The sequence below is a fragment of the Tamandua tetradactyla genome, chromosome 3 (assembly GCF_023851605.1).
Source record: "Tamandua tetradactyla isolate mTamTet1 chromosome 3, mTamTet1.pri, whole genome shotgun sequence".
Taxonomy (NCBI): Eukaryota; Metazoa; Chordata; class Mammalia; order Pilosa; family Myrmecophagidae; genus Tamandua; species Tamandua tetradactyla.
This window is the reverse complement of record NC_135329.1, coordinates 75961507-75974068: the sequence shown is the minus strand read 5'-3', so window position 1 is coordinate 75974068 and position 12562 is coordinate 75961507.

Below are 12562 nucleotides of genomic sequence, written 5' to 3'. Positions count from 1 at the left end.
CTAATGTTTAGATCTTTGATCCATTTTGAGTTAACTTTTGTATAGGGTGTGAGAGATGGGTCTTCTTTCATTCTTTTGCATATGGATATCCAGTTCTCTAGGCACCATTTATTGAAGAGACTGCTCTGTCCCAGGTGAGTTGGCTTGACTGCCTTATCAAAGATCAAATGTCCATAGATGAGAGGGTCTATATCTGAGCACTCTATTCGATTCCATTGGTCGATATATCTATCTTTATGCCAATACCATGCTGTTTTGACCACTGTGGCTTCATAATATGCCTTAAAGTCAGGCAGCGCGAGACCTCCAGCTTCGTTTTTTTTCCTCAAGATGTTTTTAGCAATTCGGGGCACCCTGCCCTTCCAGATAAATTTGCTTATTGGTTTTTCTATTTCTGAAAAATAAGTTGTTGGGATTTTGATTGGTATTGCATTGAATCTGTAGATGAGTTTAGGTAGGATTGACATCTTAACTATATTTAGTCTTCCAATCCATGAACACGGTATGCCCTTCCATCTATTTAGGTCTTCTGTGATTTCTTTTAGCAGTTTTTTGTAGTTTTCTTTATATAGGTTTTTTGTCTCTTTAGTTAAATTTATTCCTAGGTATTTTATTCTTTTAGTTGCAATTGTAAATGGGATTCGTTTCTTGATTTCCCCCTCAGCTTGTTCATTACTAGTGTATAGAAATGCTACAGATTTTTGAATGTTGATCTTGTAACCTGCTACTTTGCTGTACTCATTTATTAGCTCTAGTAGTTTTGTTGTGGATTTTTCCGGGTTTTCGACGTATAGTATCATATCGTCTGCAAACAGTGATAGTTTTACTTCTTCCTTTCCAATTTTGATGCCTTGTATTTCTTTTTCTTCTCTAATTGCTCTGGCTAGAACCTCCAACACAATGTTGAATAATAGTGGTGATAGTGGACATCCTTGTCTTGTTCCTGATCTTAGGGGGAAAGTTTTCAATTTTTCCCCATTGAGGATGATATTAGCTGTGGGTTTTTCATATATTCCCTCTATCATTTTAAGGAAGTTCCCTTGTATTCCTATCTTTTGAAGTGTTTTCAACAGGAAAGGATGTTGAATCTTGTCGAATGCCTTCTCTGCATCAATTGAGATGATCATGTGATTTTTCTGCTTTGATTTGTTGATATGGTGTATTACATTAATTGATTTTCTTATGTTGAACCATCCTTGCATACCTGGGATGAATCCTACTTGGTCATGATGTATAATTCTTTTAATGTGTTGTTGGATACGATTTGCTAGAATTTTATTGAGGGTTTTTGCATCTGTATTCATTAGAGAGATTGGTCTGTAGTTTTCTTTTTTTGTAATATCTTTGCCTGGTTTTGGTATGAGGGTGATGTTTGTCCGGAGCTTCTTCTCTTGGTCTCTGGTCCCCGGCCGGCGGGGGAAGACGCTGAAGAAAAAGACTCGGACACACTCCTCCAGGTTTGTCGTAAGTGCCAAGTTTTACTGGAGCTAAGCTTACACACCTTGTTACATTTCTCACGCAGGGGGGAGACTCCCTGCGGGGGACAACCTCTATGCGGCCGTCAAGCACGGCTCTCTGCGGGCTGTCTCCCCGACTTCCCGCCCGGGGTCCTAGATATAGTGTGGTGATTACCAATGGCTGAGCTACACGTACAAGGCTGGGATAGGTGGATAGGAGAGGCGGACGTGTACATCATGGGCGGAAGTGACGATCGGGTGCCATCTTGGCCCGAACGTCGGGTATACGTATAAGGCGGAAACAGGGTGCGGGCGCCATCTTGGCTCACTCGATGGGCGGGGGGAACTCTAGGGCAGGCTGCGGCGTGTCCACTAGGCCCGACCCGGGAGGCGGCTCTCCACATCTCCCCCTTTTTTATTCATTTTGACCCAGTGTCTCCATTGATGAGTGTGCTCCCATGAGCCTGAGAGGCCCACTACATGATTTGGTGCTTTGGGGAGTCTGGACTAGGCTCCAGCCATCTTGCGGCTGAACCTCTGGCACCGACCAGAATGCTCACCTCATATAGAGACCGGAGAGCCCGTGAGCTGGAAACCACGTGACTCTCCCTGCAGTGCTTCGCCTCGCAACTGGGTTATGTAGGGGGGCAGGAGAGCGGCAACCAGAGCCGAGAGCGTCATTAGGTGTCTCTGTGCAATGGCCGGAGTCTAGTCTGGCCAGGACCGTGACTCCGCCGTAGAGATCATCCTTTAGACAAAAATTATGACTTCTGGTGCCGCCTTTTACACCCGGGACACGGCCATGGGCTTTGCAGCAGATCCTGTTTTCGAGCGCCCCGCCCTGAGTGGCCGGGACGGGTCATACAGTGAGGGGAAGGACTGGGTAGCGGGACGGTCGTTGCCAAGAGCATCAGGGGCGAGTGACATAGCCAACATAGTGGTGACGCGTAGCTGTTGCTGCGTCTGGAACAAGCGTTCTAACAAACATTTAACAATGAGCAGAGTTACTAAGAGTCCCACTGCTAAAAGAATCCAAGTGGTCAACCTGGGCCAAGAAAACCATGAGGTGACTTGGTCCCACAGTAGCTCGTAGTGGGAAAAGTGGGGTTAAAGTTAGTCTCTCTTCTACTCGGTCGGAGGGTCACTTGCACTGTTGTTGTCATCTTTTCGGTCGTCGCCATCATCAGCAGAGTTGGAGACCGGATCCGGTGGCTCTGGTTGGAGGCTTATCAATTTTCTGGGCAACAGTTCCTTGGCGTCCTCGGGCGACGTCACGGTTCTCACCAGTCTTTCCGGAACCCACACAGGTTGACGTCCTGGTTCCTGGGGAAAAACACAAACAGAGCCTCTGGCCCAACTAAGTACCGGGTCAGGGCCTTTCCATTGTCCTGACAGAATATCTTTCCACCGGACTAGACCTCTATGCGGTGGGCTTGAGGTGGTGTGTTGAAGGGCAGGTGTCACCCCTAGTGGGTTTTCATTTAGAAAATTATATGTAAATAAAGCCACTGACAGTTGAGCCTTCGGGGATAGGCCATGGCTTATTCCCCCTTTTTGTTTTTTGAGCAGGTCTTTAAGAGACCTATGTGCTCTTTCGATGATTCCTTGTCCTTGAGGATTATAAGGGATGCCATGCTTTAATTGCACCTCCATAGTATCACAGAACCTTTGAAAGGTTTGACTGGTGTAAGCTGGTCCATTGTCTGTTTTTAACAATTTTGGCTTGCCCCATGCTGCCCAAGCGGCAAGGCAGTGCGAAATAACCTGGTGAACTTTTTCTCCGGTCTCAGCCGTGGCGAATAGTATTTGGGAGTATGTATCTATAGATACATGTAAATATCTCACTTTGCCAAATTCCGCATGGTGAGTGACATCCATTTGCCAAATGTCACCTGGGATGAGACCTTTGGGGTTGATGCCCAGTGAAGGGGCTGCCTTTTGCTCGGAACAATTATTGCAGGCTCTAACTATATCTCGGGCAGCTGCGCGCGGTATTTGAAACCGTCTGGCCAAGGTGCTTGCATTGACATGAAATTTAGTATGGAATCCCTGTGCTTGCTGATATGGTGTTAGCACTGGGAAAATATGTGGTTGCCGAGTGGCCTTATCTACTAGGCGATTTCCCTGCGCCATGGGACCTGGCAGGCCTGAGTGAGCTCTTATATGGGTTATGAAGAAGGGGCATTGCCGGGAATATATGGTTTCCTGAAGTTTGAGGAAGAATAGTCTTACTGAGGAAGAATGCTTTATAACGCCCACCGTTTCTAAAATATTTACAGAATTCACTACGTAAAGGGAGTCTGATACAATATTTAGAGGATCGGTGATTTCTTTCAGGACAGTGATAATGACTTGTAATTCTACCCACTGAGGTCTTTGTGGTTGAAAAAATACTGTCTTGGGAGTACTCCCTTCTACACAGTATGCTCCTGAACCGGAGCTGGAACCATCCGTGTATACGGTGAGGGCATTCACTAGTGGCTTAGGTGAAGTTATTTTAGGAAAAATTATTGGATGTTGGGTAATAAATTGCAAGAGGGGGTCTTTCGGGTATTGGTTGTCAATATTTCCTGCAAAAATACACCTGAGAATAGCCCATTGGTCTATGCACCCAGTAAGCGTTTCGAGTTGCCGGGAAGAGTATGGCACTCTGAGGTTTTTAGGGTGTTGGCCAAAGTGTTGCACTGCTCTTTTGAGGGCTTCTGAGGCCAATTCTGCAACCGCTGTGGGATAATGTTCTAAACTTTTTCTGGGGGAGATTCCGGGGTGGACCCAGAGTAGTGGTCCTTGTTGCCACAGCACTGCCGTAGGCTGCAGTTCTGTGGGCAGCAGGCAGGCTTCAAAAGGTTCATGGGGGTTTATTCTTTTTATGACAGCGGTGCTGAGTGCCTCCTCTACTTTAGCTAGTGCTCGCCGTGCTTCGGGAGTGAGAAGCCGGGGAGAGGTTATATCTGGGTCTCCTTTCAACAAATCATATAAAGGTGCCAGTGTGGCATTGGGTAGTTTTAAGTATGGGCGAACCCAATTGATATCCCCCATTAGTTTTTGCAGGTCATTTAGGGTCTTAAGAGTGTCTGTTCTAAGAGACACCTTTTGGGGGGAGACTTGAGTGGGCGAAAGCTTCGCTCCCAGGAAGGTGGCATTATCAGCCATTTGAATTTTTTCAGGAGCAATCATGAGATTGATATTTCTGAGCGTCAGCACTAGATGTGACAGCGCTGCCTGAAGGAGGGGTAAGTCTGCAGAAGTTAGTAAAAGAGCGTCCATGTAGTGAACGATTTTCACTCGAGGGAAACGTCGCCGGGTATCAGTTAACCGTGCGGCAACGTACAGTTGACACATAGTAGGGCTATTGGTCATGCCCTGGGGCAGGACTGTCCATTCAAATCGTTGACTAGGCCCTTCCTGGTTAAGGGAAGGTATGGTAAAGGCGAACTTTGGGGTGTCTTCAGGGTGAAGTGGGATTGAGAAAAAACAGTCTTTAAGGTCTAGTATAAAGACAGGCCAATGCTCCGGTAAGGCGGAGAGCAAGGGTAACCCCGTTTGAACAGGTCCTAGGGGTTCCATACAGTTATTAATGGCTCTTAAATCATGTAATAGTCTCCATTTCCCTGATTTTTTCTTTATGACAAATACAGGTGTATTCCAAGGGGATGAGGACGGAATGATATGACCTTCTTTTAGCTGTTCTGATATAAGCGCGTGTAGCGCATTGAGCTTTTCCTGCGGCAAGGGCCACTGAGGCACCCAAATAGGGGTCAGTGTTTTCCAAGTTATTTTTATTGGGGTGGGTGGGAATCTTCCCTCAGTGGCCCCCGCGAAAAACCCAGGCCCTGCCTGCCTGGATTGGGTATGGTCTGTACAGGCGCTGGGCGTCCTTGCAGGGAGGCCCCCAATCCTTTTCCGGGGACGTATCCCATACCTTTTAGAAGGTCCTTGGCTGTTTTGGAATAATTAGTTGTTAGGGTAAGATCCATTTGTGTCAGTACGTCTCTTCCCCATAGGGAAACGGGTAAAGCCAGCACGAAAGGCTGAAAAGAGCCGTGATGTCCTTCGTCATCTGCCCAGTGAAGGGCGGAGGCACTTATCATGGGAGCAGAGCACTGCCCGATCCCTGTGAGGATTTCTTCCGCTTTGCATAGCGACCAAGAGGCGGGCCAGTCTTGCTGCCGTATAATAGATCGGTCAGCTCCGGTGTCCAGCAGGCCCAGGAAGGGCCTGCCTTGCACCTTGAGTGTCAACATGGGTCGGTTCTCTAGGGACATATGTAAACCTTCAAAGATTTCCCCAGACGATCCAAATCCTGTCTCCCCTTAGGTCGGGTCTGCTTGGAAAGGCAGCATGTAAACTAGGCAGGAGCAGGAGTTGTGCCAATTTATCGCCCTCTGCAATGACTAAGGTGCCTTGCTGTGACTGAACCATGATTTGGGGGGAGCCGGTGAAGTCTGAGTCTACCACGCCTGGTATAACTGTTAGTCCTTTTAGGGCCGTGGACGCTCTCCCTAATATTAACCCAACAGCCCCTTGGGGTAAGGGCCCTTTAAAGGAAGTTTTCACTAGCTGAACACCCATGGAGGGGGTTAATACGAGTCGGGAGGTGGCACAGAGGTCCAATCCTGCGGACCCGGGGGACGCACGGAGCGGAGAGGAACAGGGCGGGGGCCCTCCGTATTGGGGGGCCCCCTCCGCCCGTTTTTTGAGGGCTGTTCTGGTCTTCCAGAGAGACGCTCCCCTTCTGCGCTGAAGGCTGATCTACAATCTTCCGCACGATGGGGTCCCTTTCTACAGCGGCCACAGAGTTTGCTTTGGACTCGGGGTTCATTTTGCCGCTGATTAGGGGCTCTACCGGGACATTCCCTCTTAAAGTGACCTGGTTTGCCACATCCAAAACAGGTTTTAGGCCTTACCACAGGACCCCCCGAGTCTCCTGTGTCCACATGTAGAGAGCTAGCTAGCATGGCAGCAAGACCTGCATTAGTTAAAGGGCTACCAGCATCTCTACAGAGGCGAACCCAATCTGTCAGGGACTTCCCTCGATTTTGTGCAAGAATAACTTTACATTCTTTATTGCACTGTTCGAATATCATCTGTTTGATAACTGTTTCTGCTACCCCTGGGTCAGAAAAGATTCTTTCTGCTGCGGTCTGCATTTTTGCCACAAAGTCTACAAATGGTTCGGTGGGTCCTTGGTGAATGCTGGTAAGCGAGGCCTGAGCTTCCCCTTCCCCGGTCAGCTTTTTCCATGCTCCCACAAAGCAGCGGAAGACTTGAGCATAGACTTCTTGTGGATACCCCGTCTGATTGTGGGCGTGGGTGCCTTTTCCTAGTAGCATGTCGGCATTCCACCCACCCCGCCTCCCTGCGGCATTCTTTGCCGCTTGTTCTTCCGCTAATTCCTCAAACCACGCTTTCCAGTCGATGTACCGACCTGGAGGCAAGCAAGCACGAGCGAGCTGATAAATGTCTGCGGGCGTGTGGTTTAGTGCCGAGAGGTTCTCAACCATATTTAGAGTGAATGGTGCATTCGGGCCATACTGATGAACAGCTTGTCTTAATTCTTTTAACACTTTATAGTCATAGGCCTCATACTGGTTATTACCGGGAGGATTAATAAGGACTGGAAACATGCCTGTTGGCTGATTAGCACTTATCGCATTAAAAGGGTTCCATCTCCAAAAGAATCTCCCCCTACCAAGAGCTAACGAGCGGCCCTGTGGGGCTGTATACGCGGGCGGCGGAGGTAGGCAAAGTGGTCCCTCCTCCTGCCAGCGCTCCGGAAATTCAGGGTTACCTTCTGGAGGGGGTGAAAAAGAATCATGACAGTTACCCGAGTCGGCCACTAGGGGGAGCCCGTATCGGGGGTCTAAGGCGGAAACACCAGGGCCTCCCCCCAAAGGCCCCCGCGTCACGCTCGCGGGTGCGGGCGGGGCGGAAGGTCGTGGGCAGGTTTCTAGCTCAATTAACGGGTTTTCATTTGTCCCCACACCCTTACCGTCCTCTGATGCTGAGTCCGAGCTGTCTGATGAGGCGCCTGGCTCCGACGGCCTGCCTCTGCAAGAACCGTCCGTAGACGAGGCAGACCGGGAACTTTCAGACTGCCCCATGCTTGCAGTCGGCACTAGCTTCAAGCGTGCTCGGTGACGTCTACCGAGCTCTCCCCTGGGGTGGCCTGAGTACCCACGGGCCTTAACCCTCAAGTAAAGCAAAGACACTTACCTCTTCGCGGTGATCAGGCGCGAAGGTTGAGAGGAATCAGGAGAGGCGCGAGGATGTTCCCCGTACGGGCCACCACTTGTCCGGAGCTTCTTCTCTTGGTCTCTGGTCCCCGGCCGGCGGGGGAAGACGCTGAAGAAAAAGACTCGGACACACTCCTCCAGGTTTGTCGTAAGTGCCAAGTTTTACTGGAGCTAAGCTTACACACCTTGTTACATTTCTCACGCAGGGGGGAGACTCCCTGCGGGGGACAACCTCTATGCGGCCGTCAAGCACGGCTCTCTGCGGGCTGTCTCCCCGACTTCCCGCCCGGGGTCCTAGATATAGTGTGGTGATTACCAATGGCTGAGCTACACGTACAAGGCTGGGATAGGTGGATAGGAGAGGCGGACGTGTACATCATGGGCGGAAGTGACGATCGGGTGCCATCTTGGCCCGAACGTCGGGTATACGTATAAGGCGGAAACAGGGTGCGGGCGCCATCTTGGCTCACTCGATGGGCGGGGGGAACTCTAGGGCAGGCTGCGGCGTGTCCACTAGGCCCGACCCGGGAGGCGGCTCTCCACAGATGTTGGCTTCATAGAATGAATTAGGTAGTTTTCCCTCCACTTCGATTTTTTTGAAGAGTTTGAAGAGAATTGGTACTAATTCTTTCTGGAACGTTTGGTAGAATTCACATGTGAAGCCATCTGGTCCTGGACTTTTCTTTTTAGGAAGCTTTTGAATGACTAATTCAATTTCTTTACTTGTGATTGGTTTGTTGAGGTCATCTATGTCTTCTTGAGTCAAAGTTGGTTGTTCATGTCTTTCCAGGAACCCGTCCATTTCCTCTAAATTGTTGTATTTATTAGCGTAAAGTTGTTCATAGTATCCTGTTATTACCTCCTTTATTTCTGTGAGGTCAGTAGTTATGTCTCCTCTTCCATTTCTGATCTTATTTATTTGCATCCTCTCTCTTCTTCTTTTTGTCAATCTTGCTAAGGGCCCATCAATCTTATTGATTTTCTCATAGAACCAACTTCTGGCCTTATTGATTTTCTCTATTGTTTTCATGTTTTCAATTTCATTTATTTGTGCTCTAATCTTTGTTATTTCTTTCCTTTTGCTTGCTTTGGGGTTAGCTTGCTGTTCTTTCTCCAGTTCTTCCAAATGGATAGTTAATTCCTGAATTTTTGCCTTTTCTTCTTTTCTGATATAGGCATTTAGAGCAATAAATTTCCCTCTTAGCACTGCCTTTGCTGCGTCCCATAAGTTTTGATATGTTGTGTTTTCATTTTCATTCGCCTCGAGGTATTTGCTAATTTCTCTTGCAATTTCTTCTTTGACCCAGTCGTTGTTTAGGAGTGTGTTGTTGAGCCTCCACATATTTGTGAATTTTCTGGCACTCTGCCTATTATTGATTTCCAACATCATTCCTTTATGGTCCGAGAAAGTGTTATGTAAGATTTCAATCTTTTTAAATTTGTTAAGACTTGCTTTGTGACCCAGCATATGGTCTATCTTTGAGAATGATCCATGAGCACTTGAGAAAAAGGTGTATCCTGCTGTTGTGGGATGTAATGTCCTATAAATGTCTATTAAGTCTAGTTCATTTATAGTAATATTCAGATTCTCTATTTCTTTGTTGATCCTCTGTCTAGATGTTCTGTCCCTTGATGAGAGTGGTGAGTTGAAGTCTCCAACTATTATGGTATATGAGTCTATTTCCCTTTTCAGTGTTTGCAGTGTATTCCTCACGTATATTGGGGCATTCTGGTTCGGTGCCTAAATATTTATGATTGTTATGTCTTCTTGTTTAATTGCTCCTTTTATTAGTAGATAGTGTCCTTCTTTGTCTCTTTTAACTGTTTTGCATTTGAAGTCTAATTTGTTGGGTATTAGTATAGCCATTCCTGCTCTTTTCTGATTGTTATTTGCATGAAATAACTTTTTCCAACCTTTCACTTCCAACCTATGTTTATCTTTGGGTCTAAGATGTGTTTCCTGTAAACAGCATATAGAAGGATCTTGTTTTTTAATCCATTCTGCCAGTCTATGTCTTTTGATTGGGGAATTCAGTCCATTAATATTTAGTGTTATTAATGTTTGGATAATATTTTCCTCTAACATTTTGCCTTTTGTATTATATATATCATATCTGATTTTCCTTCTTTCTACACTCTTTTCCATATCTCTCTCTTCTGTCTTTTTGTATCTGACTCTAGTGCTCCCTTTAGTATTTCTTGCAGAGCTGGTCTCTTGGTCACAAATTCTTTCAGTGACTTTTTGTCTGAGAATGTTTTAATTTCTCCCTCATTTTTGAAGGATAATTTTGCTGGATATAGGAGTCTTGGTTGGCAGTTTTTCTCTTTTAGTATTTTAAATATATCATCCCACTGTCTTCTAGCTTCCATGGTTTCTGCTGAGAAATCTACACAAAGTCTTATTGGGTTTCCCTTGTATGTAATGGATTGTTTTTCTCTTGCTGCTTTCAAGATCTTCTCTTTCTCTTTGACCTCTGACATTCTAACTAGTAAGTGTCTTGGAGAACGCCTATTTGGGTCTAATCTCTTTGGGGTGCGCTGCACTTCTTGGATCTGTAATTTTAGGTCTTTCATAAGAGTTGGGAAATTTTCAGTGATAATTTCTTCCATTAGTTTTTCTCCTCCTTTTCCCTTCTCTTCTCCTTCTGGGACACCCACAACACGTATATTTGTGCGGTTCATATTGTCCTTGAGTTCCCTGATACCCTGTTCAAATTTTTCCATTCTTTTCCCTATAGTTTCTGTTTCTTTTTGGAATTCAGATGTTCCATCCTCCAAATCACTAATTCTATCTTCTGTCTCTTTAAATCTATCATTGTAGCTATCCATTATTTTTTCTATGTTTGCTACTTTATCCTTCACTTCCATAAGTTCTGCGATTTGTTTTTTCAGTTTTTCTATTTCTTCTTTATGTTCAGCCCATGTCCTCTTCATGTCCTCCCTCAATTTATCGATTTCATTTTTGAAGAGGTTTTCCATTTCTGTTCGTATATTCAGCATTAGTTGTCTCAGCTCTTGTGTCTCATTTGAGCTATTGGTTTGTTCCTTTGACTGAGCCATATTCTCCATCTTTTGAGCGTGGACAGTTATCTTCTGCTGCTGGCGTCTGGGCATTTATTCAGATTTCTCTTGGTGTTGGACCCAGCAAGGTTGTAATATTTTTCTGTGAAATCTCTGGGTTCTGTTTTTCTTATCCTGCCCAGTAGGTGGCGCTCGTGGCACACGTTTGTCTGCGGGTCCCACCAGTAAAAGGTGCTGTGGGACCTTAAACTTTGGAAAACTCTCGCCGTCCTGGGGGTTCGCTAGCCGAAGCGGCTTGAGCCGGCCCGGGGTCCGAACGCAGGGAGGGTTGCTGGTCGCCGCAGCCAGGGAAAGATCCCGTCCGAATTTCCTAGTCGGCCCTGGGCAACAAGCGTGGCGGGAGGGCGCCAGCCGCAGCAGCCCGCCTGAGAGAGTGCACGTTCCCCGGGAGTCACGGGGTCACCGTTCTCCACGGCCTGGGGGTTTCCGATCCAATTCTCTCAGTTGGTCCGGGGGCTGCGCGTGGTGTGGGCGCCAGTCGCCTTTGTTTCAGGGGACCACCTCTCCAATTCTCCCAGCCGGCCCGGGAAGGGGGAAGGGAGTAACTCCGGCCGCTTGCCACCCCGCCCGGTAAGGCCCGCGCGCCTCGGCGATCTCACCCGAGCTGCTTCTCTCAGCCAGCCAGCCGTTCCAGGATGGGGTACGCTGTCTTTTTTATCTCTGTTGTGGCTTTGGGCGCTTTCTGTATCGTTTCTACTCCCCTAGTAGGTGTCCTGGAGAAGAAACTAAGATCCGCGCGTCTTACTAAGCCGCCATCTTCCAGGAAGTCAAGTCAAAAGATTTTCATCCACTATCCTCTTAGACTTTAATACAGCCTTCCTTAGATATGTTTCCTCTTCCTTTAGATATACCCTTTTAAGACCCCTGAACCTTAAAACAATTGATCGTTTGCCATCACCTCTCAGCAAATGATTCAACTTATCCTCCACCAATAAGGAAAAAAGTGAAGCCAATTGACAGTTCTTCAATGAAAACATGGATTTTTGTTTTTGTTTTTGTTTTTGTTCTTGATAACAGCAGGAGGGACTGGCCAAAATCATTTTTCTTTGCCTTGACCAAGTTGCCAGCTGTGAGACCCCCAAGAGCTAGGGCCCACCGCCTAATCCCCAACACCTTTGGGTGTTAATTTAGCAAGGTTCATGCCTCGTGCTGCCCTTTCCCACTTCCTCCCCTGCCCTGGCTTCCTTGAAACTGATCTTGGGACAATGGGGCTGCAGAGAAAACAACTGAGAAAGCAGAACAACAACAAAAAAACAAAATGGGGAAAGAAAACTCCAGGTACTAGCTGTTCCAAGTTATCAACCTCCTCCCTGACCTCCCAGCCCCCTCTTTCATCAGATGCCCTCACCCTGACTGTAAAATTCAAACATCTCCCAGCCTTCTTCGGAGCTGAGTTCTACTCTCTCCCTTACCACAAGAGCTATGAATAACATTGGCTTCGCCTGCTTCACACTGCCCAGTGCAGTTTTTCTTTGGCACAAATAATGGATTGGTTTAACAATAGGAACTTATTGACTCACAGTTTCAAAGGCAGCTAGTCTACAAAGAGATGGCGTGGGCAAGGAAATGTTTTCCTTCCAATGTCTGTGGCTTTCTGGTGCTGGCTTGCCTCCCAACACATAGCTGGTCCCTCGCTCCTAGGGTTGGCTCTTCTGGCTCCAGCTAACTTCCAGCTTCTGCTGCCTCCTGGCTTCCAGTTTCTTCTCTTTATAAAACCTCCAATAATGGATTAAGAACCACACTGATTCAGTTAGCTTCATTTTAACTAAAAATAACATCTTCTAAAGA